The sequence below is a fragment of the Canis lupus genome, chromosome 24 (assembly GCF_011100685.1).
Source record: "Canis lupus familiaris isolate Mischka breed German Shepherd chromosome 24, alternate assembly UU_Cfam_GSD_1.0, whole genome shotgun sequence".
NCBI lineage: Eukaryota > Metazoa > Chordata > Mammalia > Carnivora > Canidae > Canis > Canis lupus.
In genome coordinates, this window is record NC_049245.1 from 26,650,409 (window position 1) to 26,667,114 (window position 16,706).

The following is a 16,706-nucleotide window of genomic DNA, read 5'->3' on the forward strand; positions in this document are numbered from 1 at the left end:
GGAAGCTAGGGAAAGCTGAGGAGGATGCAGAGCTTGTGGAACAGCGGCTGTGGCTGTTGGCACAAGGATGGAATCAGAAGAGGCAAGATTCTACCCAGCATAGCTAAACTGCATGGCTATCTTGCCTGTGACCATGTGCTGGTTCCAGTCCTAGGGCCTGGACCCGTACCTGGCCACTGTGTCCTCATTTTGAGTTATACATATATTTTTAAAGGTTTTATTTATCTATTTTAGAGAGAGAGAAAGAGCAAAAGAGCGAGTAGGGTAGGGTAGCCCCTCTCTACACAAGTAGGGTAGAGAGGGGCAGAGGGAGAAGGAGAAGCAGACTCCCTGATAAACAGGGAGCCGGATATGGGGCTGGATCCCAGGACCCTGAGATCTTGACCTGAGCTGATGGCAGATGCCCAACTGACTGAGCCACCCAGGCACCCCTTGAGTTATGTGTTGATATGCAGGAGGATTGGGTGGACCTCGAGCTCCAGGAAGCCCTCTGATGGACGGCTTCTCTTAAAGACGCACACACTGCTTTCATCTTTCTTAACTCTTGCTTTGGACTCTGGTCTTGGTTTCCTGCAGCAACCAACTTTCGAACAGGAGCTTCTGTGGGGCTCATCCTGGGGTGCAGAGGGGCTGGGTCGCTGGAGCCAAAGTTAGGAGAGCGGGCCATTAACACACCCCAGGGTCTTCCACAGGTCTCCACCCCCCCCCTACCCCCCACCCCGACCCTGGCTCAGCTTCCTCTTCCCTTGTCTGTAAAATAGGTTGCCCAACCCTACCTGCCTCACGGGGTGTATAACGACCCACCACACGGAAATAATGGTTAGGACCCCACTGTGTAAACTGTAAAGACCCAAGCCCATGCTGGGGTGGGTTGTCCTGGTTCTGTGTCAAGGGCAGATTTCCTCTCCCCATATCCCTTCAGTCCTGCAGGCCAGGCTGCCAGCTACCTAACCCCCTCCCCTTCCAACTCTCCTAACCCTCATTCATTCTCCCCTGCAGGACTTCACACACACACTAAATGTGTTTGTCTGATTGTTTTATCGATCGCAAACTCTTTTTGGCTAAGAATTTTGACCTTCTGTTTCTGACATTTTATTTTAAGCCCCAGAATATATTTATTCAGTGCCCGGTTCATTGCCCCAGTCTGGGGATGATTCCAAAATGAATAAGCCAAAGTCTGGGCCATGGGCAGGATGAAATTCCTGCTACAGGGAAACTCAGTTAAGTCACAAAGGTCACAGACAAATTCCCTGAAAGAAAGTTGGAGAGAGTTTACTCGAGAAAAGGCCAAGTATTGAATTCTCTCTCGGGAGGCGGGATGCACATTATTGCCTAAGATGGCTCCCTCTGGCCCACATGGCCTCCTTCCCTCAGAGGCCTCATTTAGCTAATTGCCTTTGTTCTGCAATGGCTCATATCCCACCGGTGCCTTCCTCTGGGAAAATTAATATGTGAATATTGCTCTTTTAGTAAAACCAAAAACAAATGAAAACTTCTGCGCCCTCTATGTGCTCTTCTCCCTTCCTAGGTAGACTCTGGATCACTACCCCCTGCAAAAAAACCTGGTAAAGGGCCCCAAAGGCCAAGTGCAGGCAAGCCAATCAGCCTTTACCTCCTCCGAACTCTTGACCTCCTCAGCCCTAGCCTGCCAGGGGTCATTCTGTCCTTCTGGAAACTTCTCCCTAGGCTCCTGCAGAGTGCCTCTCTTGCCTTCCCCCTCTGGACCTTCTTTCTCAGCCTCTTTTTCCTATATTGCCCAACCCCCTAAATGCAGGACTCAGCCCCTGTCCTCTGCTCATTCCTTTCATACTCTATTCCTTAATATCACCCCCTCCCCTGAGCTGCTTTGACATCCCCTCCACCCTTGAGCCCTGCCTGTGCCTGAAGCTGCTGAGTGCCTATCTCCAGCTGGAGCTCTCCTCTGGGCTCCAGAACCCAGGAGTCCAAAGGCACTTCATACTCAACACACTCAACAGATTGTCCAAAATCCAATCCTTCCCTAGAGTCTTGCATGTCCTAGAAAGACATCAGCCAAACGCCTGGCGTCTTGCTCCTCAGCTCACTTACATATACCCACATCCACAGTCCAGACTCCAGCCTTGGAGACTCAACCTCCTAATGGCTCCTGGGTCCTTTCAGTTGTCTTCACCTGCATCACCAACGTCCTAGCCCAAGCCACCACCAGCCCTAGTCTGAACGACTGTCTCCCTGCAGCCCTTTAGCACCCCAGCAATCCTTGCCTTACCGGCAGCCAGAGATCTTCAACATGCAAATGGGAACAAGCTGCTGGCATTTGTAAACAACACCAAAGCACCGCTCCCCAACCTCCATCGTTCTCAGAAGACAGCCCCACACCATCCAAGCCTGTCCAATTTTTTAGTTCATTTCCAGCCCTGTTCCCCCTCATCCACCAGCCCCGGGCTCCCTGGCCTTCTTTCCCTTTTTCCAGAACAGACCCTGTCCTGCCTACGGCAGGGCCCCAGGCCTATGCTGCTCCCTCTGCCTGCAATGCTCTTACCCTGCTTGATGCTCACTCATCTTTCAGATCTCCTCTGGGAAATATTAACAGATCCTCTCTTCCCTGACTCCAGCCCCCTGGAAGCTCTCAGCCCCATACACCTCTCCTTTGTGATTATCATTGTAATTATCCATGTGCTCCTGTGATTGCTTGCTTCACATCTGCTTCCCAACTTAGACTATCAGCTTCATGCGGGCAGGGAGATGTCTGTCCTACTCTTACCATTTCCCTAACGGTCAGCTGGCACAGAGGACTCACTCAAAAAATATTTGTTGAACTGAGTTGAAAACCTTCTCTTGACTTCACACTTCACTCTCTAGCTTCCAGACAATCCTCGAAACTTTTTTAATTATCTAAACTTAATTATTCAAACTTCTGTAAAAGGGGCGTCTTTGCTGACTATCTCTCACCCTCAGGCCCTGCAGTTGGGGTTCTGCTCTGTCTCACCCCAGAAACTGCTCTCACCCAGGGCTCCGATAACCTCCTAATTACCAACTGCACTGGGTGTTTTTCCATCCCTGGTTTATTGGAATTCTCTGCAGGGCTTGATATTGTTGATCACTCTCGCCTTCTTGAAACGCTTGGCTCTCTTGGTTTCCATGACAACACTCTCTCCTTGTTTTTAACCCGTCTCTATGACGACTTTGTCTTCCCAGTCTCATTAATCAGAGGCTCTGACTCAACCACCCTTGAAATGTTAGGGTCCTGAAGACTCGATATTGTTGAAGATGTCAATTCTCTCCAAATTAACGGACAAATTCAATGCCTTCTGAATCAAAATCCCACCAGGATTTTTAAGTGGAACTTAATAGGCTGATTCTAAAGGTCATATGGAAGAGGAGATCGGCAAGAACAACTAAGAGAATTTTGAGAAAGAAAAACAAGTGGTGGGCACATAGTAGGAGTAAAAGGACTGGATTTGTCCTACTAGGTAGCATCTGACAAAGCAACAGCAATTCAACAGCATGGTCAGGAATAGACATGCTGACCTAGGCAACTCAGAGTTCAGGATCAAATCCATGTCCAAAGGGAACCTGCCATATTCTAGGAAAGGCATTTCAAATGAAGAGCACCAGTCACTAGGAGCACAGAGGTCCTTGTATCTCAACTCTTTGAAAAAGGAACCCGCTGGGGTAGCCTTCCAGACCCTGGACCATTTCCTTTCCTTTCCAGCCCATCCTCCACCCACCTCCAAAACTTGCCCAATGCAGGTACCAGCAGTCCCTTAGGACCTGGCTCTTTTTTTTTCTTTTTTCTTGCTTTTCCTACTATGAAGGTGATACATGCTCTTGGATAGTAAGTATATTGTATATTGTGTTCATTATACTATTCCTGTTCTCTTGTGTTCTTTTGAAATATGTTCCCATAAAATAGTGATACGTGAACATTATGGAAAATTTGGAGCGTAACGAAAGAATGAGGAACAGAAAAATCTTGACAAGAATCCCAGGAACTGCCATGCTATGTGAAAATGCATGTGAAGAGCACGTTTCTTCAGAAATTTTTTTAATGCATTTGTTTACAGTAAATACTTATAATATATATAATCTTGTGCCACCCCTTCACACTGATTATATGCTAAGCATTTCACCATGTTAGTCAACATTCTTTGTAATTATTACGTTTAATGGCTGTCTGATAATCCACTTAATGAATGAAACATAATTTTGTTAACCATTCTTCTGGGGCTGGAGTTGTGGAGAATTTCTTTTTTCTCTTTCTTTCTTTTTTTCCTTTTCTCTTCTTTACCTTTATAAATCAAACCGCAGTGCACATCTTTCCGTACCAGGCTTGGGACAGTGTTTTAGATCACTTTCTTGGGATGAGCTTCCTATAAATGGAACTCCCAAGTCAAACAGTGTGAACCTTTTCGAGGCTTTTCACACATCTTAAGCAAATTGCTTTCCAGAAAGGTTTGCTCCTTCAGAGTCCTGCCAGCTGTGTACAAGAAGCCCCATGCCACCAGGACAGAGCCAGCGCTGCGAGCCTCTTGTTCTATAGCATTCCTTCGACGGGCGCAAAGCGGTATCTCTCCATCCTAATTTACGGTTATTTTATTATGACTAAATTCAACATTTGCAACTGAATTTGCCTTTTGAACTTCATCTTTTATAAATGGACCCTTACCGCCTTTTATTGCCCCAACATTTCATTATGAAAATTCCTACTGCCTTCTGTGAATGTTTTATTTATGAGAATTTTCAACACAGAAAAGCTTTACATTTCCTATAGTCAATTATGTTTGTATTTTCCATTATAATTCTCTCTATTGCTATGAAAGCTACAATGGCCTCCCTTAATCACAGTTTGAATAATGAATCGTTTCCATTTTTTTCCTAGTGAGTAGTACGCTTTTGTGTGTGTGTGGGGGGGGGGGGTTAACTCTTTAAATCACCTGGCATTGGTTTTTATTTATTTATTTAAATTCCTGTTAGTTAACATACAGTGTGATCATAGCTTCAGGTGTACAATGTGGTGATTCAACTCTCCCATATGCCAGTGCACGTCACAACAAGTGTGCTCCTTAATCACCTGGCATCGATCGGTTTCAGTGTTAGTATAAAGGGAGGTAAAAATTGCTTTTTGTTTCCCAGATAAAAATCATTTTCTAGCCCCACTCAATGAGAAACCCTTCTAGTCCCCATTAGTTTGTGATGTCTCTGCTCTCATAAGCCACAGTGGGAAATATTGCAGGGATCTGTGTCTGGGCTTTCTAGCCTATTCCACTGAGATGTCTTTCTTTAAAAACAAAAACAACAAAAAACCCTGTTACTTTGTGTCATATCACGCTGCAATAGCTGTTGGGGTTAGAGCCCTGGACAGCTCTATTTCACATCAGCTCAGCTGCCCAAGCATCTGACGCCCACATTGAACCTCCGTTTGGGCATCACACAATGGATATCTCACGGCACCACTTTTTCACTCATATACCCACTTTTAAATTTTTTTTATTTTTAATTAATTAATTAATTAATTAATTAATTAATTAATTAATTTTTAGTTATTTCTATTCCCTGGAAGTCAAATTGTATCATTGTGCTCCACAGAGAGAGTCGAGTGGCAGGCACGGCCCTGAAGTCTGAAGGTGAGGTCTGGAGACCTGAGTTTGAGCAGTGCCTGTGCCCACTGTGCACCGTGTCCCCAGGACCTCGGTTTTCTGTAAAACGGGTCTGGGGTGGTCAAGTGAAGTAAAGAACATCAACACAGCTTTATTCTCCCCTCAATAACTGTGTACAAGGTGTGGAAATACCAGAATGGGCAGGAAGGAGATGGTCTCTAAGAAATGGACTTCAGGGAGCTTCCAGGAGAGTGACTATGGCTAAGTGCTCTTTTAGGGGAGCGCTCTTCAAAACAGAGTGAAAAAAGGCAACTCCAAAGAAATGATTACAGGGGCCCCGAGGGAAAAGAACAGAATGTGGAGGAAGGGATGGGCAGGGGTCCTGCTCTGGCCAAGGGGCCGGGGAGAGCCTCTCTGAGAGGACATGTAAGTCCGAGAGGCTGAGAGGAGGGAGTTAGGGGAGAGCCTTCCCAGGATGAGAAACAGCTGAGCAGAGCTTCTAGGAGAGGAACAAGCTGGAGCACTTGAGGAACTGAAAGAATTCGCTTGTGGCCGGAGGGCAGTGAGTTGGAGCATCCCAGGGGGACCAACATGGCCAGCAGACCGGGTGGACTGCGAGGAAGGGACAGGATTTTGTCCTCAGGGCAAAGGGAAATCTCGGAAAGCTGCGAGTTTGCAGGACCATGATGTGATACTACTCGGGTTTTAAGAAGTCTGCTTTTACTTCTGTGCGACAAGTAGAGGGCTCCGTGGGGAGAATACTGCCAGGCCATGGCCGAAAGAAGATGGAATGTGGAGGGTGGAAGGTGGCGGAACCAGGTGGTGGCACTGGATGTGGGAACGGTTGGGCTGGGGATGAGACTGAGCTGCCCAGATTCTCTGGGACCGGGTAAGAGGGGAGGGCAGGGAAGTGTCAAGGATGACACTCAAAAGCCAGGTTTGGGAAACTGAGTTGAAGGCTGGGGCTTTGTAGAAAGGGGGAAAAAGACAAGGGAAGAGAGGGATGCCTGGGTGGCTCAGCAGTTGGGTGTCTGCCTTTGGCTCAGGTCCTGATCCCGGGATCTGGGATCGAGTCCCACATCGGGCTCCTTGCGAGGAGCCTGCTTCTCCCTCTGCCTATGTCTCTGCCTCTCTCTGTGTCTCTTATGAATAAATAAAATATTTTTATTTTTTAATTTTTTAATAAAATATTTTTAAAAAAAGACAAGGGAGGAGAGAAGTTCTGGGGAGAAGTGAGCAATCTGATTGGTTGTGGCAGGTTTGGGGGTGTCATGAAAGACATCCTGGTAGAGCTGTTGGCTGGGTAGGTAGGCATGCTGGTCTCTGGACTGGCAGGCGGGACATGAAATTGGGGTCGTTAGTGACCACCCAGGGTGAGAACACAGAGGGAGATAGAAAGTGCCAGGGCGTGAGTCTTGAGGGAACTCACCCCTTAGATGGTGGGTGGAGGAGGCTGAGGAGGAGTGGCCAGTGAGGGTAGAGGTTAACTTGGAGATCTGGTGTCACAGTGGGGTCATAGAGACCAGGAGAGGTGATTTTAGGAGGAGCGGTCGGTCGGCTGTATCAGAGGTGGCCATGAGGCCCGAGTGAGTTCCAGGAGAGAAGGGTATCTGCCGGGTTGGGCAATGGGGTCATTGAAAAGAACGAGGTGGTGGTGAACGGGTGAGATGGAGGCCTGGCCAGTAGGCTGTGCTGCCTCCTGGGAAGAGCTGGACTTGCGTTGGGAGGGATCTTGGCCCTTTCTCCTGTGCCACCCTCCGAGAACATCTGCTGGTCCCCAGCCATCAGACTAGCCTGGTGACTTTTCATCCCCTAGCCTTCTACCCTCACCTCACCTACCCCAACAGCTCCTTCTGCCTGTAATCTCCCTCCTTCAGAGTCCTCACGTCTTTGTGCTAAAAAGAAAATTTTCTGAACCTCCATTTCAGGCATTTGATTTCAAGCAGAAGATAATTATTCTGCCTCTACCTAGCTCGCTGTCTGTTGCTAGGTGCCAAAAGGTACAAGAAACGAGGAAGACATGGCCCCAGACACGAGGCAGGATGAAACTACTGCTAATTAGAGCTGTAGTCGGTGCCCAGAGGGCAGAGAAAAAGCCTCCAGAAGAACATGGAGATCAAGTTACCTCGTAAGATGTACATGATTTAATTTTGCCTCTTTCCACCAACAAAGCTAATCCCTTCACCTCCACACTTAATCTCATGATTCCCGGGGCCCCTTGCGTGACCCATCCCTGCTCCTCAAACTTGGCTCCCACAGCCCTCCACCCTCCAAATATCAGCAGGTAAGACACAGCACCTTCCTGGGCCCTGCTGTCCCCCCCAGCTCTCCCTTTCCTCTCTTGCTTTCTCAGCCAGACTCCGGGTCATCCCTCCCCCAGAGTTGCTGTGGCAAAGGACCCCAAAACCAGGTGTGGGAGATGCCCTTCTCTCCCCTGACCTCTGTGCATCGGGCCCACCAGTGGCCACACTGACCTCTGGGCTTCTGAGAACCCCTTTCCTTGTCTTCCCCTCTTTTCAAAGACTCCCCTTCGCATGTCCATGGGTCTCTGGTCTTTGCTCTCACTGTGTCCCCTTTCCCTTGATCTTGTGCATCCCTAAAGCTGTACCTGCCTCCTGGGGTTGACTCCCCAAATCAACAATGCAGCCCAAGCCACATTTGAGCTCTAGACCAACATGCCCATCTTTCTCCTTAGTGACTGCTCTTCCATTTGCAGTCCTGATCTCTACTCCAAGCTCAGAACTCGACTACCAACCATCTACCAATATCTGATATCTTCACCAACATGACCCAATAAAACTCCTGGTCTGTTTTTCTTTTTCCACTTGATTATCTCTTTTTATTAAAATTCTTAATCTTTCTTCTCTGAGTTTGTCCTCATCTGGTGTTTCCTATTTTGAGGAGATGATACCACCACTTTGGTGGGAGACACTTAACAGTTGCCCTAGAATCTCCTCATCACCGACCTCATCCCATTGTGAGGCTTAATGTCTCCATTAGCAGCAGTAATTGCATAGTGTAAGCCACCATCTCTTGCTGCAGTTACCTACTGACCGGTCTCTCCAAATCTGCTCTTCCTCCAATCTTCCAACCCCCACAGAACAGCCCAAGTGGCCGTTTCAGAATATACATATTTTTTTATGCCTTCTTCATATTGAAACCATTCAGTGATCTTCAAGAAAGATCAATTTTGATTTCTCCAGCCTCTCTCCTCCTGACAGTCATTCTCCTTGGTTCTTGCTAACAGAAGCCACTCCCCATGTGACACAGATTGATCTAATGTCAGTCACAGTGGTCAGGTCTACTTCTCTTGACAGTGATTGGTTTATGAGTGAGTAGTTGTGGCAAATCTGACCAATGAGAGGTGGTGGTGGTGGAGTCTTTTGGGAAAAGTTTCTTAGTCTTTAAAAACAAGTATAAGGAAGAATCACTTCCTTTCATCCATCTACGGACATCATTATAATGCCTGGAGTGGCTGCAGCCATCTTATGACCATGGGAACAGAAGCGCACATACTGAGGAACGGACAGAACCTGGGTCCTTGATTTCATTAGGGTTGCCTCCCGTGGAACTTCTCATTATGTGTGGCAATAAATCTCTTATTGTTTAAATGTTTTCGGGTTGAGTTTCTATCATTTGTTTCAAAATCATTCTTACCAATAAGTGCCATGGCCATGGTGGCCTTCTGGTTTCTGGAATGCACCACTCTCCCACCATGGAGCTTGGTGTATGCTGTTTCCTTATGTGCAACACTCTCCTCATTCCTAATGAACTTCCATTTCTCTGATCCAAGGTTACTTCTTTGATCTAGGAAGATCTCTTCATGGCACTATCAGAGTTTTTGATTACGGAGATCTTTATTTACCTGATTAATATCTGTCTCCCTCAATGGATTGGCAGCATATGCAGGCCAAGACCACCTCTGTCCTTACTCAGCATTGTACACCCTCCTACATGTCCGTCCCAGTGCTTAGAAGAATCAAATCCACCAGTTCATTCAGGGTCCTGGGAGGAAAGAGAGTGGTGTGCTCAAAAGGATTTAACTGAAACCAGTGCAGTGAAAGGACTATTCATAGAGTGTGGCAGGGTTCAGGGTTCTAGTGATGACAGAGGACCCACAGAGGAGTAACAGTTGGAACCATCACCAGTGCTCGCTTCGGCAGTACATATACTAAAATTGGAAACCATCACCACTTCCAGGACTGAAGAGATGAGAAGAGGATGTGGGTTCTCAGAACACATAGAGAAGGCGGTGCCTTTAAGAAGGGGACCCTACCTGTGGCCATAAGTAAAAGAATGCAATCACTGCCAACCCACATCCCATAGAAAGTCACCCAGGGGAACCTTTTTCTTCCCTCCCTCCACTCTCCCCACTGGTTCCTCCATTTGCCAAACTCAGTGAGAAGCCAGGGAGCAAGGAGCCTGGGGGTGTAGAGATCAGCCATCCAGGGCACAGAAGAGGATGGAGAAAGAGAAAGGCTCAAGGAGCCAGTGAGGAACATCCACAACAGTCACCAAATGACCCCCTAGCTACTGCAACGCAACTTTTTCCCTTAGTAATCTCAACTACCCTACAGAACTGGCCAGTGTAGACAATCTTCCCTCCAAGTTGTCAGGATTGGAAAGGGCACAAAAGGGAGTCTTTTCAGGTCTCGCCCTCTCCTCTTGAGACATCTCCAATCATATCTACTTGTTTTCCTTTCAGGTGAGCTCAGAGGATGAATCCCAACAAATCGTTCTTCTTTTCATCCTCTCCCTCTTTGCTGGTGCCCTTTCAAGATGAGAAAATTCTAGTGTTTCTTGTTTTGAAAAATCCTCCTGTGATCACCCACAATCATCCCATTGCCACCCAACTCCTGCCCTAGTCATTCAAGCTTTCTCTAAGGACCGGGGGTTGCATCTCCTCCACCCATTCCCTTCATTGCCCCCTGTAAACTAGCTATTACCCCTCATTCTTCATGCCAAGGTTCACAATAGCCTCCGATTGCTAAATTCAAAAGAGTTTGCTTCTTGCTTTTCTAAGACTCAGGCCATATAGCAAGTTGATTAGTTTCTCCTCGAAACTCTTCACTACCTTGGTTGCCATGGCAACTCCTCTCTGAGTTGTCGCATCTCCCAGGTCCTTCCTTCTCTTTCTCCTTTGTTGCCTGCCCACATCCCTGGGGCCCCTCAAATCTCCCTGTAGCTCACAATTCTGCCCTGGGCCCTCACCTGTTCTCTTGCTACACTCTTTCCCTGGCCATCTCACAATTCCTGAGGTTCCCATTACCCTCTATCCCTGGGTTGGCCCTTCCAATTGAATTTCTTCCTGAGCCTCAGATTCTAGGTCACCTGGCAGTCCCCCCAGCCCCTCAGCTCTACCTGAGACTGAGCCCATTGGCCTCCGTACCATGTTCCCCATTCCAAGAACCTCTCTACCATCCCCACCTAAGACACACAGAAGTCACCCTTCACTCTACCCTTGCTCTCACCCCAATAGCCAACAATCATCCTGTATTTCTGGCTTTGTTTTCTAAAGGTTTCCGGGTCCTGTCCAAACCCTCCCCCACCCCACCCCATCATGGTTTCAGGTAGGCCTCATCCTATCTTATCTAGACCATGACCACAGTCTCTTGATTCATCTCCCTACCTAGACACTGTCACCTTCCAAATCTAGGCTTCATGCTGGCTACCAGTGATTGTCCCAGATAAATCTGAAATGTCACTGATGTAAAAGCATTCAATAGTACTCACTGACTGCAGGATGGTGTCCAATCTCCTTGATGTGGGGGGCACCCAAGGCCCTGAAGGGCTTGATCTCTGTCCACTTCCTGTCTCATTCTTCCTATTCCCTCCTTCCTTTATATTTCAGGCATACCAGATGCCTAGATGCCTGCAAGCTCACTCTCGCTACTTCTCACTTGTGGGGCTTTGCTTGTGCTGCTTCCTTTACTTGAAATGTCCTTCTTGTCCCTTCTACCTTGCTCATTCCTGCTCATCTTTAAGAAGTCAGACCATTGGTCACCTCCACTGGAAAACTCTGTACGTACCTATGTTCCATTATTGCATTTACCATACTGTAATAGAATTTTTTATATACTATTTAATGTGCTTCCCTCCCACTTAATGTGCTTCCCTCCCACTTCCTTGCCGGTCACTGTTTTGCCTAAGAAATGACCCCAAACTCTAGTGGCTTAAAAATGCAATTTAATAGTCCTCATGGTTCTGGGGGTTGACAGGGCTCTGCTGGGTGGTTCCTGCTTAAAGTCTCCCTGCAGCTGCAGTCAGATGGCAGCCGGACTTGAGTCATCAAGGCTCAGCTGGGCTTGCTGGGCAGGAAGGTGCCTTTACACAGCTGGCCGCCAGCTGGGAGCTCAGCTGAAGCTGTTGACTGGAGTGCCCATAAGTGGATTTACCACACAGGATGGACTTCTCACATAGTGGCAGTTCGGTTGCAAGAGGAAATGTCCCAAGACCAAGTATTTCAAGAGTCCCGTGGAGAAGCTACAAAGCTTCTGATGATCTAGTCTCACAAGTCTCATAACATCCCTTCTGCTATATTCCTTTGCCCAAGAAAATCACTAAAGTCAGCTCAGATTCATGGGCAGGAAAAGTAGTCTCTACTACTTGATGTGAGGAATAGTATGTATATATAGGGAGGCAGGAAATGATGGTGGCCATGGTCACTTTCTCCTGATACAAAGCTTTGGGGGAGAACAGGGGTTATTACAGCATGAATGCAGCAAGATGGTCAATGGTTTCAAATAGTCTCTTGAAACCTACAAAGAGACAGGACATTTAGTTGTGGTTGCTGGCTTTTTGTAAAGAGGAAAGAACCCAATGGACTCAGAACTTGAAATTGATGTCATGAACAGCAAATAGGGTAGAATGCAGAAACTGTCTTTCAGCCTGAAGGGAAATAAAGGTTTCGCTAGCTAGTGAGAAGGGGAATCATATGGAGACATCAGTAATAGTAAATACTAGATCTCCCAAAAGAAGTAAAAGAATAGAAAGAGCTGTTGCCTGGCTTTTAATGGTGTTGACCAGAAGACCAGCTGCCCTCCTCAACCCAGCTTGGGCTGGAGAGCCCTGATGGGAAGAAGTATCTGACAAATGGGCTTAGGGGTTCCCCCTGGAGTCCTGTATATCCCCATAGCAAGGTGCTGATGGTGAGGGTTTAGGGAAGTGGGAGAGTGTAGCTGGCGGACTTGCACATGCTTTGTGGTCAAGACAAGGACTCAGCGGGGATGCCTTGGCTCAGCGAATGGATCAGATGTACACCCCAGTGCCAGGGCAAAATAGGAGATCTCAGAAAAAAGACCACCCTTGAGGAGAAGGGAAGTAGTGGGAAGCAGAAAAGCTGGAAGCAGACCAAGAATTTGCTTAAGGGAGACTTAGGTCAAGTCCAGAAGTGATTGCATTTACCTTGAACTAAGATTGTTTTTGCTGCTGATTAGAAAGGGGCAGGGGTGGTGGTAGAGTGAACTTCAATCTTGGAGAAATAAAGAAGCTATACTTTGGCCAGCCTCTGTTTGTGGTGGTTTCTGGGTCAGCAACCTCTCATTCTCTCTCATCTCTTGTGCTTGCTTGGCACCATGCTCCCTAGTTCTACCTCCAAAACCTCTCTTGAATCCACCTGCTCTCCATCCACTCTTTAGCTTAGGCCTGCAACACTTCTCAGGGACAACCGTGGTGGCCTCTTAGGTATCCTCTGTTCCTCTTGGCTTCTGAGGCCCTCTTCAAACACTTTTCTGCAGACAGCAGAGGAATAACAGGGCATATTCATTGTTTTCTTTACCTAGACCAGCACCAACTCTCCTGGTTAGTCACTCTGCATTCCAACCTATCTGTTTTGAATGGGATTCACCTTATTACACTTTATTGGCCATCACTGATTGGCCAAGGGTGATCGAGCCCCTGACCTAGGTTGGGCCAATCAGAGCCTGTCCCCAGATTTTTTAACTTGGGGGCAGAGAGAGCTCCTAACATTTATAGAACACTCACTACACACCAGGCTCTGGTTGAGCCCTTCACAGACATCATCTCCTTTGACCCTCATAAGACTAGTGTTAATGAGGCTGGTGCTGTTATTATGAAATGTGGTCTGAAGATGAGGGCGCTGAGGACAGAGCAGTTAGACAGTAAGTAACAAGGAGCACGACTCAAGTGAGGGAGGCCTGCTAACCGAACTCCTGAGCTTCCCCCTGGGTCTCTTTTTGGTCACAACTTGAAGGAAGTGAGGCGCTCCTAGCCAAGATGCTAGTATGTGGAAGAAGCGGGCTCCAGAGAGTGAGGCTGGCAGGCCAGGAGATGGGGCAGCCCGGAGACGAGAGAGAGGGTCTGATGGCCAAGTCCATAGCTCCAGGTGACCTAGAGGCCCAACCTGGCCTGTGGTTTGGTTATAGAAGTCAACTGAGTTCTCCTTCTGCCCAAGTGGATTTGAGTGGAGCTTCCCTCACTGCCACAGGAGAACCGTGACTGCATGAGAACAAGCTCACACCTGCCTCCCTGCTCTAGCACATCCCTGATTCATTACCCTTAGGATAAAAGCTCAGATTCATTGGTATGATGCCCTGCGTGTGCTGGCCAGCCAGATCTGTCACAAATCTCCTGCACCACGCATGCCCTGAGCCCATGGCGGTCCTTGTGGGGCCAGGTGAGAGGTCTTTGTTTAGGATTTCACCTCTGTTCCTTCCTTTTCCTGCCTCAAAATTCACCTCTTTCATGTGCCATCTCTTAAAAACCTGGGTCTTGGACTTTTTTTTTTTTTTAACTACAGAAATAATTTGAGGACATCTTAGAAGGTTACTGCATACCCAAGGTAACCAGGGGCAGCCACTGGTTACATTTTGACACACTTATCAGAATTGTTTAAAAAAATATTTTTCTATTTATTTCCATGTAACACAACACATAGTCTTTTTTTAAAAAATCCAAGAGAATAGCAAGACTTTGATGAAGAGCAGCCTTCTCCATATTTTCCCTACCCCTAAACTCCCACCCTAGACTATGTGATCTGCTCCTTGAGATCACTTCCCCAACTCTAAAAAGCTCTTAGATCTCTTGAATTAGGAAGGATGCTTTCACCAGCATCTAACAGAACACCTAAAAGTGGCTTAAAGAGTAAGATCATTTATTTATTTCAGAGAATGAAAAGCCCAGATAGAAATCAATGGTTCCAAGTGACCAGGCTCTGAGTCAGTAGAGAGCTTCAACTCCTCGCCTTCCCCTCCTGGTCACAAGATGACTGTCCGAGCTCCATGCATCACATTATCCATCTTTTCTTCTTTCTTACGCATATCGTCCTGAAGGAAGGAAGGAAGGAAGGCTTCCTTCGGTAGAAGAGGAAGGAAAGGAGGGGGGGCTTCGGTGTCGTTCTTTCTTTCTTTCTTTTTTTCTCTTTCTTCTTCTTTCTTTCTTTCTTTCTTCTTTCTTTCTTTCTTTCTCTTTCTATTTCTTTCTTTCTTTCTTTTTTCTTTCTCTTTCTTTCTTCTTTCTTTTCTTTCTAGAGAGGGGGAGAGGGGAAGGGGGGAGAGAGGGAGAGGAGGGGTAGAGGGAGAGAGAGAATCTCAAGCTGGCTCCCCTCAGCATGGAGTCCAATGATGCAGGGCTCAACCTCATTACCCTGAGATCATGATCTCAGCCAAAATCAAGAGTTGGACGCTTAAGTGACTGAGCACTCAAGGTGCCCCTCCATGCATCACAGTTTCACCCAACATCACCTAGGCAGAAGGGAAGGGGCAGGGCCAAGAAAGCTCTCTGGTGCATCACCTTAATCAGAGAATAAAATGCTTCCTTGACACTACCAGAAAAAGTTTCCTTTTAAGACCCTAGACAAAATTGGGTCACAGGAGTTCTCTGAACAGCATCTGCTACCCTCTATTTCTAGTTCATGAGATCCACTGATGTCCCAACTGGAAGATTAGGCTTTAGGACACTTGGAGAATACTCCTTCCATCCCTGATTCTCCCAACAATTTTAAAGTACCTCTACTAGTTATCTTTTCAATTTTGAGAAATCCACGTGCCCCTTCACGCCTTGATCCACTGCATGCCCACAGAAGCTCTTGCCTCCCCTCATCATCCCCATCAGCCCTCACCCCCAGGTCCCCCTCCAGGGCTGTCTTCTGACTTCTACATCTTTCCTTTCACATTGTGACAGGTGATAACACTGACATTTTATTCCTTCACCATAATAAAATCCAGGTCACTACAAAAATTGAATATCAATGAAAACTGGAAAGAAAAAGACACAATTCTCATTATTTGAGACAGCTATCACATATATTTCCTGTGGGTACCTACCCGTGAATTTAGAAGTTTTTAGAAAGTCTAGCAAAGTGCACAGTGAACCCATTACGGTGGTTACCTCTGGGGAGGAGGGAGGAAATGGGATGGCAGTGGGTGGCCAAAAGGGACTTCGGCATCATCTGCAATGTTCTATTTTTTAAAAAGGAGAATGTATTCATGTTCCGCTTGTGTTATTAAACTTTAATTTGAAAAAATTCCCATTCATTTTCAGCCAATTATGTCAGCTCCGTGTGTTTGGCAGCGTTTGCATGTTTGTGTCCAGGGAGGAAGAACGTCTATTTTGTGTGTGTGTGTGAATGAACTACAGTGATTAGTAAGTAGATTTTTAGAAAATGTAGCAAGCAAGAGCAAAAAAAAAAAAAAAAAAAAAGAAGTGCAGAACTTGTTCACAGCAATAAAAATACAGGAATAAACCCATTAGGAAATGGGTAGGTTCCTGATGGAGAAAAGTATTGTAACTGAAGAGATACAAGGCAATCAGAATAAATGCAGGGTTCTACTGAACTCGCAGATCAAAAGGCTCACTATTGTATTGATGTCAATTTCCCATAATTAATCTTGAAATTCACAGAACTTGACAAGCCATTTTAAAAATTCATGTGGAGGAGTTAATGTGCAGAGTGATAGTTCACTTAGATAATTGAAAAAGAAGCACAGTGAAAGGGGGCATTTTACTTAAAAGATATCAAAAGGTAGCATAAAGCCCTAGCAGATAAAATAGGAATATATAGACTGGTGGAACAGAACAGGGGCTTCACACCAACCTAGATGCTGTCACTCAGTGTGTGAGGCAGCTTCACTCTGGATCCGTGGAGAAAGGATGAACTGGTTAGTTTCTTGA

At 46.7% G+C, this 16,706-nt stretch overlaps 2 long non-coding RNA genes across 3 annotated transcripts; one reads left to right on the plus strand and one right to left on the minus strand.

Annotated features, from left to right (window-relative positions):
* Positions 1-203: 203 nt before the first annotated feature.
* Positions 204-5,458, minus strand: LOC111092200. Its single transcript, XR_005377834.1, has 2 exons — positions 3,011-5,458; positions 204-638 (listed from the first exon to the last, which is right to left on the minus strand). It is a non-coding gene; the product is annotated as an uncharacterized LOC111092200 (long non-coding RNA).
* Positions 3,140-14,323, plus strand: LOC119865665. Of its 2 annotated transcripts, none has more exons than XR_005377836.1 (3): positions 3,140-3,729; positions 7,505-7,704; positions 11,428-14,323. It is a non-coding gene; the product is annotated as an uncharacterized LOC119865665 (long non-coding RNA). The 2 variants fall into 2 exon arrangements; XR_005377835.1 differs by having other exon boundaries at positions 3,141-3,729; positions 7,505-7,711.
* The last annotated feature ends 2,383 nt before the right edge of the window (positions 14,324-16,706 follow it).